Genomic DNA, 15980 nt, shown 5'->3' on the forward strand with positions numbered 1-15980 from the left:
TTTCCACTTCGGCATTTGAAACTCAGAGTTTTATCTTGACTATTGAGTAATGTAACATATTATTTTATATATATATTAATATATATATATATATGTATATAAAAGGATTCGAACGAGGCCGTTGCCAGTACCGCCTGACTGGCCCCTGCCAGAGCAGCCAACTGGCTTCCATGCCAGTGGCACGTAAAAGGGCACCGTTCGAGCGTGATCGTTACCAAAGTTTCCTTACTGACACCAGTTCTGGTGGCACGTAAAAAGCACCCACTACACTCTCAGAGTGGTAGGCATTAGGAAGGGCATCCAGCTGTAGAAACTCTGCCAAATAAAGATTGGACCCTGGTGCAACCATCTGGTTCGCCAGCCCTCAGTCAAAATCGTCCAACCCATGCTAGCATGGAAAGCGGACATTAAACGATGATGATGATATGTATATATATATATATATAGATGAATTATGAGGCTTCAGCAATTTTTTGCCTAACAACCACACAGATGATTTGTTTATAATGATCAAATGTTTGTGTTCACATAAGCCCACTTCTTCCATCAAATTGACATTATCTGTACAGGTGCATCACATGCTACATGTCATCTTGAACTGCATTTCTTTTCATTCTCTCTCCGTTTTCTTTTTTTTTTCTTTCTTTTCCTCTTAATCTTTTCTGTGAAAGTGCGTAGGCTCAAAATGTAAAAAGACTTTTACATTCTTCCCAAGTATTAAACTAATACACCTGCTTGCTGTGCTTTCACTTGTCTTCGTCTCTTGTCTCCTGCAAATTGAAACTCGGTGTGTGTGTGTGTGTATAGACAAATATACATATGTATATATATATATATGAGTGTGTGTCCCTTTTGCTGTCCTGGTGTCCGTATGCATTCGATCCTTCTTCCAGGAAATCTACGCTCCCAGCTTAGTTTTTCTAATGCTCGTTGCTTAGTTTTTCTTGGAGGGCTGGCCATGATCTAGTAATCTCAAGATTAATCAGCCGAAATTACTATGATGATCCGGTTCTTGACTGAAGACTGAGGGTTTCGAATGTCCTGTCCGTGTTTATCGTCTTCTTGAGTTATACGTTCTTGTCCATGTTGTATTTTTCTACATACCTTAACATATATTCCAGGCGCCACGTACCCTCTTAACATTAATGTGAGCACATATTCTTAATAACTGGTACGACTCTTTGTTTGTCTCTCTCTCTCTCTCACTTTTACTTGATCTGTCCCCTTCTCTCTCTACTCATCCTCTTTTTCTCTTCTCTTTCCTCTGATTCTTTGGTCTAATCTTCCACTACCCTCCTATTTCTTTGTCTCGCTCTGCACTCACAGGTCGCTCTTCGACACCCATCCCTTCTCCTCTCTGATTCCTTCTTTCTCTCTCTTCTCTCTCTTTGTTGCGTTTGTCCCTCCTCTCTCTCTCTCCTCTCTCTCTCTCTTCCGTTGCTTCTCTTTCTTTTCTTTTCTCTCTTCTCTGTCACGTGACTGCTGGCCAAAATCTGCCTTTCAGCTTCTGACCAGCGTCGTGTTAACATCGTTGTTTTTCGTCCGCCGCTATAGGCATCGCCGATAAGGCTCCTTTCCTTGCGCCAGAGAAAAAATTTGTTTGCTTGTTATCAGTTGTAAGACACTTGTTGTTGTTTTCACCGTTAATGCTTCTGTATTCCATTATTTTTTTGTTTTTTTATATTCGTCCCTTTTGCTGTCCTGGTGTCCGTATGCATTCGATCCTTCTTCCAGGAAATCTACGCTCCCAGCTTAGTTTTTCTAATGCTCGTTGCTTAGTTTTTCTTGGAGGGCTGGCCGTGATCTAGTAATCTCAAGATTAATCAGCCGAAATTACTACGATGATCCGGTTCTTGACTGAAGACTGAGGGTTTCGAATGTCCTGTCCGTGTTTATTGTATCGTCTTCTTGAGTTATACGTTCTTGTCCATGTTGTATTTTTCTACATACCTTAACATATATTCCAGGCGCCACGTACCCTCTTAACATTAATGTGAGCACATATCTTAATAACTGGTACGACTCTTTGTTTGTCTCTCTCTCTCTCTCACTTTTACTTGATCTGTCCCCTTCTCTCTCTACTCATCCTCTTTTTCTCTTCTCTTTCCTCTGATTCTTTGGTCTAATCTTCCACTACCCTCCTATTTCTTTGTCTCGCTCTGCACTCACAGGTCGCTCTTCGACACCCATCCCTTCTCCTCTCTGATTCCTTCTTTCTCTCTCTCTCTCTTTGTTGCGTTTGTCCTCCTCTCTCTCTCTCTCCTCTCTCTCTCTCTTCGTTGCTTCTCTTTCTTTTCTTTTCTCTCTTCTCTGTCACGTGACTGCTGGCCGAAATCTGCCTTTCAGCTTCTGACCAGCGTCGTGTTAACATCGTTGTTTTTCGTCCGCCGCTGCTATAGGCATCGCCGATAAGGCTCCTTTCCTTGCGCCAGAGAAAAAATTTGTTTGCTTGTTATCAGTCGTAAGACACTTGTTGTTGTTTTCACCGTTAATGCTTCTGTATTTCATGTTTCTGTATTCCATTATTTTTTTTTTTTTTATATTCGTCCCTTTTGCTGTCCTGGTGTCCGTATGCATTCGATCCTTCTTCCAGGAAATCTACGCTCCCAGCTTAGTTTTTCTAATGCTCGTTGCTTAGTTTTTCTTGGAGGGCTGGCCGTGATCTAGTAATCTCAAGATTAATCAGCCGAAATTACTACGATGATCCGGTTCTTGACTGAAAACTGAGGGTTTCGAATGTCCTGTCCGTGTTTATTGTATCGTCTTCTTGAGTTATACGTTCTTGTCCATGTTGTATTTTTCTACATACCTTAATATATATATATATATATATATATTGAAATGTATGTATGTGTGTGTATGTATGTGTGCATGTATGTATGTATGTATGTGTGCATGAATTTATGTATGTATGTATGTATGTACGTACGTATGTATGTATGCATGTATGTATGTATGTATGTGTGTGTATGTATGTGTGCATGTATGTATATAAAAACTGAACACTAACCACATCAATCACACAATGGAAGACAGCTGAAAAGATGTCACAATTGTATGGTGTATGTTAGAATGTCTTCCTCCATAGACATAGTTCATGTTTGTCACATGATGGTGTGTGTAAGCCTTAAATAATGATTCCAACAAATGATTCCAATATAAAGAGGTTTGGTGGTGTAGTGGGCATATTATCATTTGCATTAAAGTAGCAGAAAGGAGGGTCTCAGTTTCCAGGCAGAACCATTTGAGAGACATTACAGTCAAACATTGAGTCAATATATTTGTAAGTCAAACAGCACACACTGTTTGGCAGTACTTTGAGAGGAAACTTTCAGTGATATCAACAGATGGAATCCAACAGGAGAAAACATAACAAGTAAACTGCTCATGCGATATGTGGTTGAAGACTTAGCTGCTACAACACTATTATTATAACAACAGGTATTTTACTTAAAATTCAACCAGAAATGATACAGAAAATTAAGAACTGCCAGGTAGGTCTAGCACTGTGAAAAAATTTCTTTTGATCACTGAGGAAGAAAATAGATTCATGGTAATGAAGAAGGTGGTTGTTTACTTGTGGATTTATTTCCTTTGGGAGGGTTAGAGATGAGGTTTCTAAGAAAGAAGCTAGAGTAAGAAAGAAGCACAGAGACGTGGAGAAGAATTTGGAAGAATTTTTGTTCTCTAGTGTGGAAACAGAGGCAAAACAGGTAGTAAATGGTGAGTTGTCATTTGCCGGAACCTTACAAAGTCAGCTTAGCTAAAGAACGGTCGGTGGAAAAAGAAGTGAACAGATTAGATAGCTAGATTCTAAGTAGCATGTTGTTCCAGGTCTACAGCTTAAAATACATGGCTTCTATTTTAAAGAACATTAAGGCTTTGGTGAGATGAGAGGAGGAATTTGGCTGCTTCATTGAACTGATTGAGGGATTCCAAATAATCTTCTCCATTACTTTTAAAGATAGATATTAGATTGTAAGTTGAAATACAAGGCAATAAAATAGTCACTGTTTTCGGGATACAAGGATTTAGGGCCAAGAATATATTTCAGTGTGGTATTTATTTTATCATTCTAATGAAAAGGTACTATTTTTTAATCATAATAGGATTCAGCAAGGGTTGTTTACACAAGCCGGTAAATGTGGACACCAAACACACACACACACACACACAGGGTTTCTACACAGTTTCCATCCACCAAGGCTTTTTGATCATGTGGAGCTGCATAACTGCATAGGAAACTTCTTAACTGCACGGTCATACTTGTTGCTATAATGTTCAACTATGTTCAATAATTTTCATTCCATATATTTATGTGACCTTTGTTTCCATAGCAACAAACTAGAAGACATTGAGAGCTTTAGGTAGATTTATATCTAAGAGAATTCGTGAAAATGCCAGTATTTTTAGCTGTATCAATATATTCTACAAGAAAGAAATAATATTATAAATGAAGAGAGCAGCTGAAATTAGAAATAATATCTTTTATTTTACTTAGGTTGTTCCAGTTCTCTGTGAATTCTGATTGCCAGACCCTGCTGTTCACAAAACCAATAGCTGCAGCAATATTTTTCCCTATGAAATAGGATGTTGTATTAAAATTGAAATACATAATATACTGTGAAGAGTTACAGACATAATTTTTTTTTCAAAGATTTTTACAGTATGCTTCATTTTTTCCAATAATAAATTTAATCGTAGAGCAGCTACATCAGAACATGTCAGGTAAAGAATAAAGTTTGCCGAATGAAGGTACGTACACTCATAACTCGATTTACTATGAATAAATCAAATATGTTCAGTGAATCAGTAAGCATGTCATTCACATAACAATGAGATACATAATAAAATTACTTTTCCTCCTCAAATATATTTTTATATTTCTTCTTCATTTATTTTTTTATTTCCCTTGTAGTCTACGTAAAAGGTAATTGACTGTACAATATTTTAACATCTGTATTTCCTACAAATCATTCACACAAATAGTCTTTTAAAGTTAATAATAATTATTATATTAGGTTTATTTGCATGGGACCAATGCTGCTTCCATACCTCCTGAAAGTCTTTTGGTAAAAAATGATACCTAAATCTTACATCAGAGAATACATACTCCTTTACTCTTTTACTTGTTTCAGTCATTTGACTACGGCCATGCTGGAGCACCGCCTTTAGTTGAGCAAATCGACCCCGGGACTTATTCTTTGTAAGCCCAGTACTTATTCTATCGGTCTCTTTTGCCGAACCGCTAAGAGACGGGGACGTAAACACACCAGCATCGGTTGTCAAACAATGCTAGGGGGACAAACATGCACACATACACATATATACACATATATACATATATACGAAAGGCTTCTTTCAGTTTCCATCTACCAAATCCACTCACAAGGCATTGGTCGGCCCGGGGCTATAGCAGAAGACACTTGCCCAAGATGCCACGCAGTGGGACTGAAACCGGAACCATGTGGTTGGTTAGCAAGCTACTTACCACACAGCCACTCCTGTATATATATAATATATACACATATACATACACACACATACATGCATACACCCACATATATAATAAATACATATCCACACACACACACACACACCCACAATATATATATACAAGGATAAACAACTCCTTCAGTCATGAATGACCATGGGATTGCACCTAGAAAATTCCCCTCCAAGACACAAGTCTGAGCAAAGCTGTTTATGGAAGACAAGCAGTCGCTCATGCATACCAGCCTCCCCTCTCCACATCACCGATGTTATCCAAGGGAATCACAACTCAATTCTACAGCTGAGTGAACAACACACAGCCTAGTATGGGAATTGAACTCATTACTTCATGATTGTAAGCCTGATACACCCTCCACTGAGCTATGTACTTTCACATATACATATACATATGTATATATGTATATATATATATATATATATATATATATATATATATACATATGCATATGTATATGTATGTATACATATACATATATGTATGTATATATACATATATATATGTATATGTATATATGTATATTGATATATGTGTATATTGATATATGTGTATATATATATATATATATATATATATATATATATGTATATTGATGAAACTGATCAAATTTATGTTGTCAAACATATTTGAAGAGTCAGAAACCAGTCCTGCATTATCCAATCCCAGGTTGTTCATTTATCAAATGTTCTTCCAAGAGGTAAGACAATTTTTTCATGTTTGTTTCACACACACACACATCTTTGCTAGTAAATACGCAGTGAAGCTTTACAATAGCGTCGTATTTGTATCGATTGCTATTTTCCAGTAAATATTGGTGCCTTGCTGTACCACGCATCTGTTTTTAGATGTTTATATATATATATGTATGTATATATATATATATATATATATATATATATATACGCACACACATATATTTATGTACAAATATATATACATAAATATCCACATATATACAATTATATATATATATATATATATATATTGTTTAACGTCCGCTTTCCATGCTAGCATGGGTTGGACGGTTCAACTGGGGTCTGGGAAGCCCAAAGGCTGCACCAGGCCAGTCAGATCTGGCAGTGTTTCTACAGCTGGATGCCCTTCCTAACGCCAACCACTCCGAGAGTGTAGTGGGTAATTTTATGTGCCACCGACACAGGTGCCAGACGAGGCTGGCGAACGGCCACGCTCGGATGGTGTCTTTTACGTGCCCCCAGCACGGAGGCCAGTCAATGCGGTACTGGCTACGGCCACGTTCGGATGGTTTTCGTATGTGCCACCGGCACTGGTACCACAAAACTACAAATTCCATATATATATATATATATTATATATATATAATACATGCAAAATGAGAGAGAATTAATTAGTTCATTTGTCGTTGATGATGACCAAGGATATGACATAAGAGGAGAAGATGGTGCACAGGGTGTCCGGCTGTGGTCAGTTGGTCCAATGCATGCTTGGAAGGCTCTGCCACAGGTTGATCTCCGATTTCTCTGTTGGGATTGTTGTAGGTATAATATATGATATACATACATACATACATACACATATATAAATAAGGTAGTTAATATTTCTTGGTGATATCTAAAATGACCATTTTGTCTATTTGTTTTTTGGTGGTCATTTGACATTGCAATCAGCCATGACATCAATAACTGCTGTATATACTTTGTGCGTGATTAAACAATTAACATTTTTAGTTCATCAATTGCTAATGAGGTGAACAATCACTGAAACAGGTTGATGTCCCATCAGGTAACTTCTATCAATTTACTTTATAAGGTTCATTCTTCCTGTTTGTTTAATTTGTAAAAAGTCATAGCACCAACTACCTCTTGAGTTGTTATGCACTCTCAGTGCCTAAAAATGTCTCTTTCACGAAACTTAAGGTTCTCTCTGAAGTTGAACCTGAAGATCTGACCTCGTCTGGTAACTATTGGTAATTACTTTGGAAACTACCCAGCATTAACTTGTGCCACAAGTGGAGGAAAGGTTTTCATTCATACTCCACACAAAGTGCCTGATGCATCAAAGTATGGAAGTCCAAACCTTGGTGGTGAAGTCTCTCTATTGAACATACTCTCCAGGTTTACATGCATCTGTCTTCAATGTCTCTGTAGTATACTTCCCAAGCTTAATGCAAAATTTCACATCGGTTCTATGTTCCAGCTTCCTGTCCATGACAATAATCGCACACGACAGCATACACATGATCATAAAAACACAAATTTGACAACTTGCAAAGTAAACGCTATGATGTCACTTGGCACACTACCACATGAAGGTCACTGCTAACTCTCACTGCACACACAACCATTTGCTACCATCTGTTGGTGCACAACAGAACTAGTCCAAGAGCTTTTTGATACCACCTCATACACGTCCCTTTAGTACACAAGCGTGTGCACTTCGTTACTGTTTATGAGTGTTTGCATGTGTGTGTATATGTATGTGTATTCCATATGATTATGTGATTCTGTGTATCTGTTCAACCCAGGAACCTCAAATGGAGAAGCCCTTGAATGGTTTACAAATCTTCACTTTACCATTCATCAATTATATTTGAAGGATGCGAATCCATTTACATTTGTTCTTTCTTGAAGAACTCTCAGGTCCCATGACAATAAAATCAAATGAAAATCTATGTTCTAGATATGAGTTATGAGTTTCTCATTAGTTCTCTATAGCTGTTCCCCTTTTCTTCAACTTTATTGAAATACCCATACCCGTTCTGCAATTGGCCTTAATTACAGTGAAACATTTTTTCCTTGCCTCACTCTCCAATATCTGGCCTTGTTTTCTTACAGTGGGTTTCTGGTTTCATTGCAATGTTCTGTGAGTGAGTATATAGGCATGTATGTATGTATGTATGTATGTATGCATGTATGTATGTATGTATGTATGTATGTATGTATGTATGTATGTATGTATGTATGTATGTGTGCATGCATGTATGGATGCATGCAACCAAATTGAGGTAAAACTGATATGATCTTTACAACCTGATACATTCAAGAGAAGTGCAGATAACAACAACTTGATCTGTACCAGTGTTTCATCAACCTTACCAAGGCCTTTAATACTGTGCATAGGCCAACTCTTTGAGGTATCCTTCTCAATCTGGAGTGGACTGGAAAATTTCACAAGGCTCATTCAATCACTTCATGACAACCTGAGAGCGTGGATTTGCCAACGGTGAGCTACAAGAAGCCATCTCAGTTGAATCTGGTGTTAAAACAGGGTGGTCTCCTAACTCAGTTTGCTATCTTCATTGTTAGGGTTATGTTGCAAGCCTTTATGCATATTAATGCTGTTACTTATATCTGTTGTTGTACAACAGGAAGGCTTTTCAACATCCATCATTTTATTGCGGTAACAAAACCTTTCATGGCCCTCATTTATGATCTTCTTTACACTGATGACTACGATCTAGTAAGCCACACTGAAGAAGACCTACAGTTCTTGATGGACAGCTTTTCAGCTGTGCATGATGAGTTTGGACTGTAGTCATGATACAACCAGCACCAAGCAAGCCATATATCTCACCATAGATATACATCAAAGGTTAAATGTTAGAAGTCATGGATACATTTGTCTATCTTGATAGTACACTATATAGATTTAATAGACTAGATGAGGAGGTCAGTAATAGATATCCTAAGGTCCTTGTTACTTTTAGAAATCCTGAATAGAAGCTCTGGTCACAATCAGACATCAAAGTACGAACAAAAGTTGAGGTCCATGAAGCATGCATCTTAACTACTGTTGTATAGATGTGAGACCACAGCAATCTACTGTAGGCATATCCAACTTCTCAAGGGATTCCATCTGTGATGCTTCCATATATCTTGAAGAACTCATGGCAATCTCCTGTGCCTAATACAAGAGTACTGCAACAGGTGAAATTGATGTGGATTGAGTCCATGATTATGAAACGTCAACTTAGATGGTCTTCTCCGTTTAGAAGACACCTACATGTCAAAACTGGTGTTGAACAGTGTGTTAGAGTAAGAGAACATCCCTAGCACAAGTCATGGAAGCATTCCAAAGACAACCTTAAAGACACACTTAAAAAGATCAATATTGATACTTACACTTGTGAAGATCTTGCATTAGAATAGGGGCTATGGAGGAACCTGATTTTAAGTGGGGACTACAGGGTTGCATACGCTAAAGTGAAACATGCTAGTAAATATATGAAAGATGTGAACCCTCTTCTGAGAAGGGAATAAAGGAACCCCTTTTGTGTTATTAGTGTGGTCACGTCTGTTTCTCAAAGGCAGGCTTATTCAGACACCAGTGTGGTCTTTGAGGCACCCCCTGCCTACCAATGGGATATCTAACATGATCTCTTCTGCACCTTTTGTAGAAGAGTGTATGGGATGGCCAGTGCACTCACTTGGCATTGTAAGTCCCCATATCCAGATGGTCAGGCTGCTAGTGTGGGAGATGGCTTGTGGTCAGTGTGGAATGATATGTAAGTCCTTTGCAGTTTTTAGGAGCCATGGGATAATGTCATCAGCCAATGGGAAGATTAGACATGAGATGCTTCTGAGAGTGAAATGATTCCAGGATGTGATCTCACTTGGTTCTGAGTGGACTTCCATCATCATGTATTCAGTTTTATTTCAAGATTTCTTGCCAATAGAGAAAGAGTTGGTTTTTAACCTAGATCCAAGGCTCCTTCATTGGAATTTCAACAACATCAACAGAGTATTTTTGTATGTATGTATGTGTGTTTTGTTTTACCTGTTGAACTGCTGTTTTCATTCTTTTCCTCGATTGTGTTGTTGTCGATGTTGTGTCCAGCCACGTTGTTTGTAGTAACTCTCTGCATGCTGAATTCAAGTTTCAGTCGAAAATCACCAAGATCATGAAGAAAAGGCTCCCTCAGTTAATTTCTCTGAAGATTAACCAATTATTTAACAAGACTGATAGATATAGCTCCAAAGTTAGAGATAGTATTTATCATATTTTTGATAGTCTCCCACACCAAATACACGACATGTCATTTTGAGTTGTATATATGTATGTATGTATGTATGTATGTATGTATGTATGTATGTATGTATGTATGTATGTAAGTATGTATGTGCTGATTTATATGTTTTATGTATGTGTATGTATGTAAGAATGTATGTATGTGCAGATTTGTATGCTTTATGCATGTATGTTTTATGTATGTATGTTTTATGTATGTATCTATATAAATATGTATGTATGTCTTTACAAGGTAAAAGAGCAGAAGTTTAACCAACAGCTCAAGCCTGGCTGGAAGGTCAATCAGTGACTATTGGAATAGCTACATGTTGAAAAGAAGTTACTAATTTCATCAGATTTATAAAAAAAATCTATCATTACTACACAAATTCAGAAATTGATGAAACAAGTTAAGAACTGACCAAGATAGGTTTATCATAGAAACACTTTAGTGAATAGATGATAATTACAGCAAGTGCCTGGGATACTAAATAGAAATTGTAAAAAGTGTTGGAATTTGCTGGGAAAATAGAGGAAACTCTTTTACTTGTTTCAGTCATTTGACTGCGGCCATGCTGGAGCACCGCCTTTAGTCAAGCAAATCAACCCCAGGACTTATTCTTTGTAAGCCTAGTACTTATTCTATTGGTCTCTTTTGCCGAACCACTAAGTTATGGGGATGTAAACACACCAGCACCGGTTGTCAAATGATGGTGGGGGAGACAAACACAGAAACACAAACACACACACACACATATATACGACGGGCTTCTTTCAGTTTCTGTCTACCAAATCCACTCAAAAGGCTCTGGTCGGCCTGAAGCTATAGTAGAAGACACTTGCCCAAGGTGCCACGCAGTGGAACTGAACCTGGAACCATGTGGTTCGTAAGCAAGCTACTTACCACACAGCCACTCCTACGCCTGAATTTCTGTCTGGCAAGTTGAATATCTTCACACAGAGATGACTCGTGCAAACTGAAAATATCTGGACCTTAATGTTAAAGTAGTTTTGTTCCCTCGTTTCTTCTAATGATTCTCTCTCCCTAAAATGTGAAACAACTTTATGTAAATTCCATTTCTTAGGGCAGCTAATCGTTGAGTAAAGGTTATAATCATGTGACTGGGTTTTGATAATTTAAAATGAAGTGTTTCTATAAATGAGAATGAAAATTATACCATGGACTTTTAATCCCTATGGGTACCTCTTTTGTTTTATGGTACCTGGCTACATTTGGTACCTCAATGAATCATTCTTCGATAATGGAAGTCTGAAATATTGATCTATAATAACCTTATTCCTCATTTCTATAATTTTAGAACATAGAGATTTTTTATAATAATGTAAAACAACAAAATACAAATGAATGTTACAGGATAGCAACTTAAATTGAGGTAAACCTGACTCCCCCTCCACCCCAACCCCAATTGCCCTCAATGCAAAAGCAAGTGGCTTCTTCCAGCTGAAATAATCAGCAGAGAATTATATAGTGACCGAATAATATATAGAAATTAAGAAAATTAATCATGATATTTCATATAACTCAGCTTTTTTGTTATGGACAACAGTTATTCATTTCACTATTGAAGCATGACTGTGTGACTGGTGTAAAGCAAGCTGCATACATAGCATGGCCTCGTTCACACATATTTTTATTATTAACCCAACATGGAGACTTAAGAAAATAGACACTAAAAATCTTAAATTCCAAAACACAGTTGTTTACATCAGTTAAAAAGCTGTGATTACTACACAGAACCATCAAGGTTAACAGCATTGAATATAAATTTTCTAGTCAAGTGAATGTTAATCTATTGAACTGGAAAGAAAAGTTGAAGTTATGCGTATGGAAAAATCAACAAGCAAACAAAAACATTTTTTAAAATATATGTATAATCATGAATAAAATAGATTGAATATATAGTGAGATCTACCATACATCCACATATTGTATGTGTACTGAGATATACATACACATATTGTTGTTTTCAGTTAGAAATTGGTAAACTATCTCACTCGACATCTCACCATATACCGGAGAGAAAAAGCAGACATCTCCCATAACAATATGTCCTACAGCTTCACCAATTCACAGATGGTAAATTCTTTGTAAATATCTTTCCTTAATAAATAGTCATTGTTAATTTATAGTTTATGTTGTGATTTATTAGCTCAATGTCAATATTGGTTACTGCAAGGAGGAGGATGTCCAGACGTGGGAAGAGAGATAAGGATTCAATTAAGGTGAGAGCACATCCAAATTTAGAAGACAGTTTCAACTCAGCCAATATAAGAAAAGAAAAAAAAACCCATAAAAACACATATTTGAAGTTGCTAAAGCAGAGGTCTACTGACTTTAAACACAACCAGTGCCATTGTAGTGTACACTTAAGCTAAACCTATCACTCTACTTACACTATTTGCCCTGGCTGGAACACAGGCAGCTTCTCCATTTCTTTGGTTCAGTGAGTAGTATTTAAAAAGGAGCAACCAGCTGTAAAATGCTTACTTCAACAATTAATGTAAATGACTTAATATTCACAGCTAGAGTGAAAACACAAGGCAAGAATGAATACGCACATACATACATACACACACACAGTCATCACACACACACAGTCATCACACACACACACACATTTCTATACATGTTGAACTATATTTATAGAGGTAAACTGTTTTGGCTATCACAGAAGAAATAAAAGTTCTTAATCTTATATGTATTATTCTGAGACTTGACTTGATTGAGTAAAAATATCAACACTGCAATCAATAGAATCAATAAGTGTTTTGAAAAGAAAACAAGTTTTGGTTGGAACTGAAGGAAATAGCTTTGGCATAAGTCAGTGAACTGCATGATTCCTAGCTGGTCAAGCAAAAATATATTATCGTAAAAACTATATAGAGAAAACAGAACAGTGCAAGCGTGAAAAGAAAATACATATAGTAGGAAGGGGAAACAGCTTTAAACATCAAGCATTATAGAGTTGTAGAAAGATAAGGAACAACGTCACTTCATTGTTGCTTTAAACAAATTGGCTTATTGTAGGACATTCTACAGTTTGCCAGGAGATGTTATAGCGGTGGCAAGAAAACAAAAAATAGAAGTCAAAATAAAAATCTGCTTGTTATTAGTTTCACATAATAAGCTGAATTTTCACAGAAACTTAAGAGCAACACCAAGTTAAAAACTTTTTACCAAGTTTTGTTTTTTTTAATGTTACATTAGTTAAAAATTGTTGATATTATTATTATTATGGTGAGTTAGCAGAATCATTAACAAACCAGATAAAATGCTTAACAGCATTTTCACCTGTCTTTATGTTCTAAATTCAAATTCTACCCAAGACAACTTTATCTTTCATCCTTTTGGGATCAATGAAATAAGTACCATCTGAGCCCTAGGGTCAATGTAATCAACTAGCACCCTCCCTATATATTTACGCCTTTTACCTAAAGGATAAGGGATTATCTTATATATTAAAAGGCAAGTTGTCTGTCTGTGTGTGTATTGTGTGAACCACTTCTACAATTTTCAACCAAATTTCACCAAATTTGATATGTGTGCTCTCTTTGACTTAGGATGCTTTTCTTATAATTTTTTGCTTGAAATTCTGCACCCCCAATTGAGACTACTCTCAATTCGCCTAGGATTTGGCTTGAGCCAGCAGATAAATGTGGCACACACCCAGCTGGAAAAATCAATGCTTTACTTTGTCAGCTGTGGTGAGCTCTTATCAACTGCTTGCACAGTACTGCCAGTAGTATTCATTTGTGAGTTACGATTTGCCTGTTTTCACATGAGCACTTTTTTCATACAATTATTCCAGTTTAAACTAGCCACTTCAAAACTCTTATACCCAAAATTAAAAATCCTTAATTTGGTCTGCTTGGTTAACATTTTTGCCAACTACATTTTACTATTTTTTGGGTGCTACACATTCACCACTTTTTCCTTAGGACTTTTGCTATTGCATAAACTGATAATTCTCCATGTAAAGGATCCAATATAGGTCAGCAAATAAATGATGCAAAGAATAGTAAACATATGCAGGCAAATGAATCTGTTGATGACACAATTTGTCATTCATTTACAGGAAGTTATATACACACAATTAGATATTATTCTCGTAATCAACTTTCACATCAGGGGCAAGCAAGTCCCTTTACTGGGAAACTTTGGTAAAGCACTGCTTTGCCTGTGGTCAACTACTTTAGGATATCTGCTTCATTGTTGATCAGTTTATCCATTTATACAGCTACTCTTTTGTGTAGCATTGGGAAATTCTTCAGCCAATATCCTTGTACCCCATCCAGGCCTGAGCATTTCCAGTTTGGGATCTTTGTTGTCTGTGCAGTCACCATTTCAGTTGTTATTCTAATATTGTTCTGTTTCACTTCATATTTCTCCGACCTTAATTCCTTCAACCGTTTTGCAACTTTGTTATACTTTCTTCCATTGTCCCAAATGTTACTCCAAAACCTTCTACTTTCTTCAGCATTTGGTCTCTCACTGCTGTTAACCTTTCCAGTCAGCTGTTGAAAAACCCATTTCTAATCTTGTTGGAACAATCTGTTGATCTTATATTGTTCAATTTTTGGTCATATCTCTTGATCTTTGTCACTTTAGCCAGGAATCTTTGTCTCAGCTCTTCAAGGACTACCTTTATCCCCTTTTTCTTTATTATTATTATTATTATTATTATTATTATTATTATTATTATTATTATTATTATTATTAATATTTGTCCAATGTCAGTAAAGTAAGTACCAAACTCATTTAGTTGGTTATTTTTCTTAACAAATTCATGATATTAAGCCAAGATAGAAAATTCTGGTACCACCATATTATTAGGGTCTCTTGAAGAAACATGCAGATGTAGTGAAATCCATTAAGGATTTCTGATCTAGGTACCAGGCTATCAATTTTGAGGAGCAGGGACTAGCTGATTCCATTAATCCAAGTATGTAGCCGGTGGCACGTAAAAAGTATCCACTACACTCACGGAGCGGTTGGCGTTAGGAAGAGCATCCAGCTGTAGAAACACTGCCAGATCAGACTGGAGCCTGGTGCAGCTTCCTAGCTTCCCGACCCCAGTTGAACCGTCCAACCCATGCTAGCATGGAAAACGGACGTTAAACAATGATGATGATGATGATGATGAAAGAATGAAAGACAAAGCCGACCACTTGAAATTTGATCTTGGAATGTAAAGAACCCTAAGAATACTTAAAGCCATTTTTCTGACTTCTAAGGTTTTTGTTTCTCTGTCACCATTATATATTTTCTAGTAGAGGTACACTAATTGATGAGAATAATTTTAATGGGATTGGATTTGTAAGGTAGTATCACCGCCAGTATTTAACTGGTATTTCATTTTATCACCCTCAGAGGGGTAAAAGGTAAGCTTGATCTTGACAATTCTGTCAATCCATTGACCTGAAAGCTGTTAATAATAAAGCTATTAATTATTACTTAAAA

At 36.8% G+C, this 15980-nt stretch overlaps 1 long non-coding RNA gene across 1 annotated transcript; it reads right to left on the bottom strand.

Moving 5' to 3' along the window:
- Positions 1-2022: 2022 nt before the first annotated feature.
- On the bottom strand, positions 2023-7884 carry LOC118764533. The gene is made up of 3 exons (XR_005000343.1): positions 7726-7884; positions 5151-5157; positions 2023-2034 (listed from the first exon to the last, which is right to left on the bottom strand). It is a non-coding gene; the product is annotated as an uncharacterized LOC118764533 (long non-coding RNA).
- Between the last annotated feature and the right edge of the window lie 8096 nt (positions 7885-15980).

Source organism: Octopus sinensis, linkage group LG8 (genome assembly GCF_006345805.1).
Source record: "Octopus sinensis linkage group LG8, ASM634580v1, whole genome shotgun sequence".
NCBI lineage: Eukaryota > Metazoa > Mollusca > Cephalopoda > Octopoda > Octopodidae > Octopus > Octopus sinensis.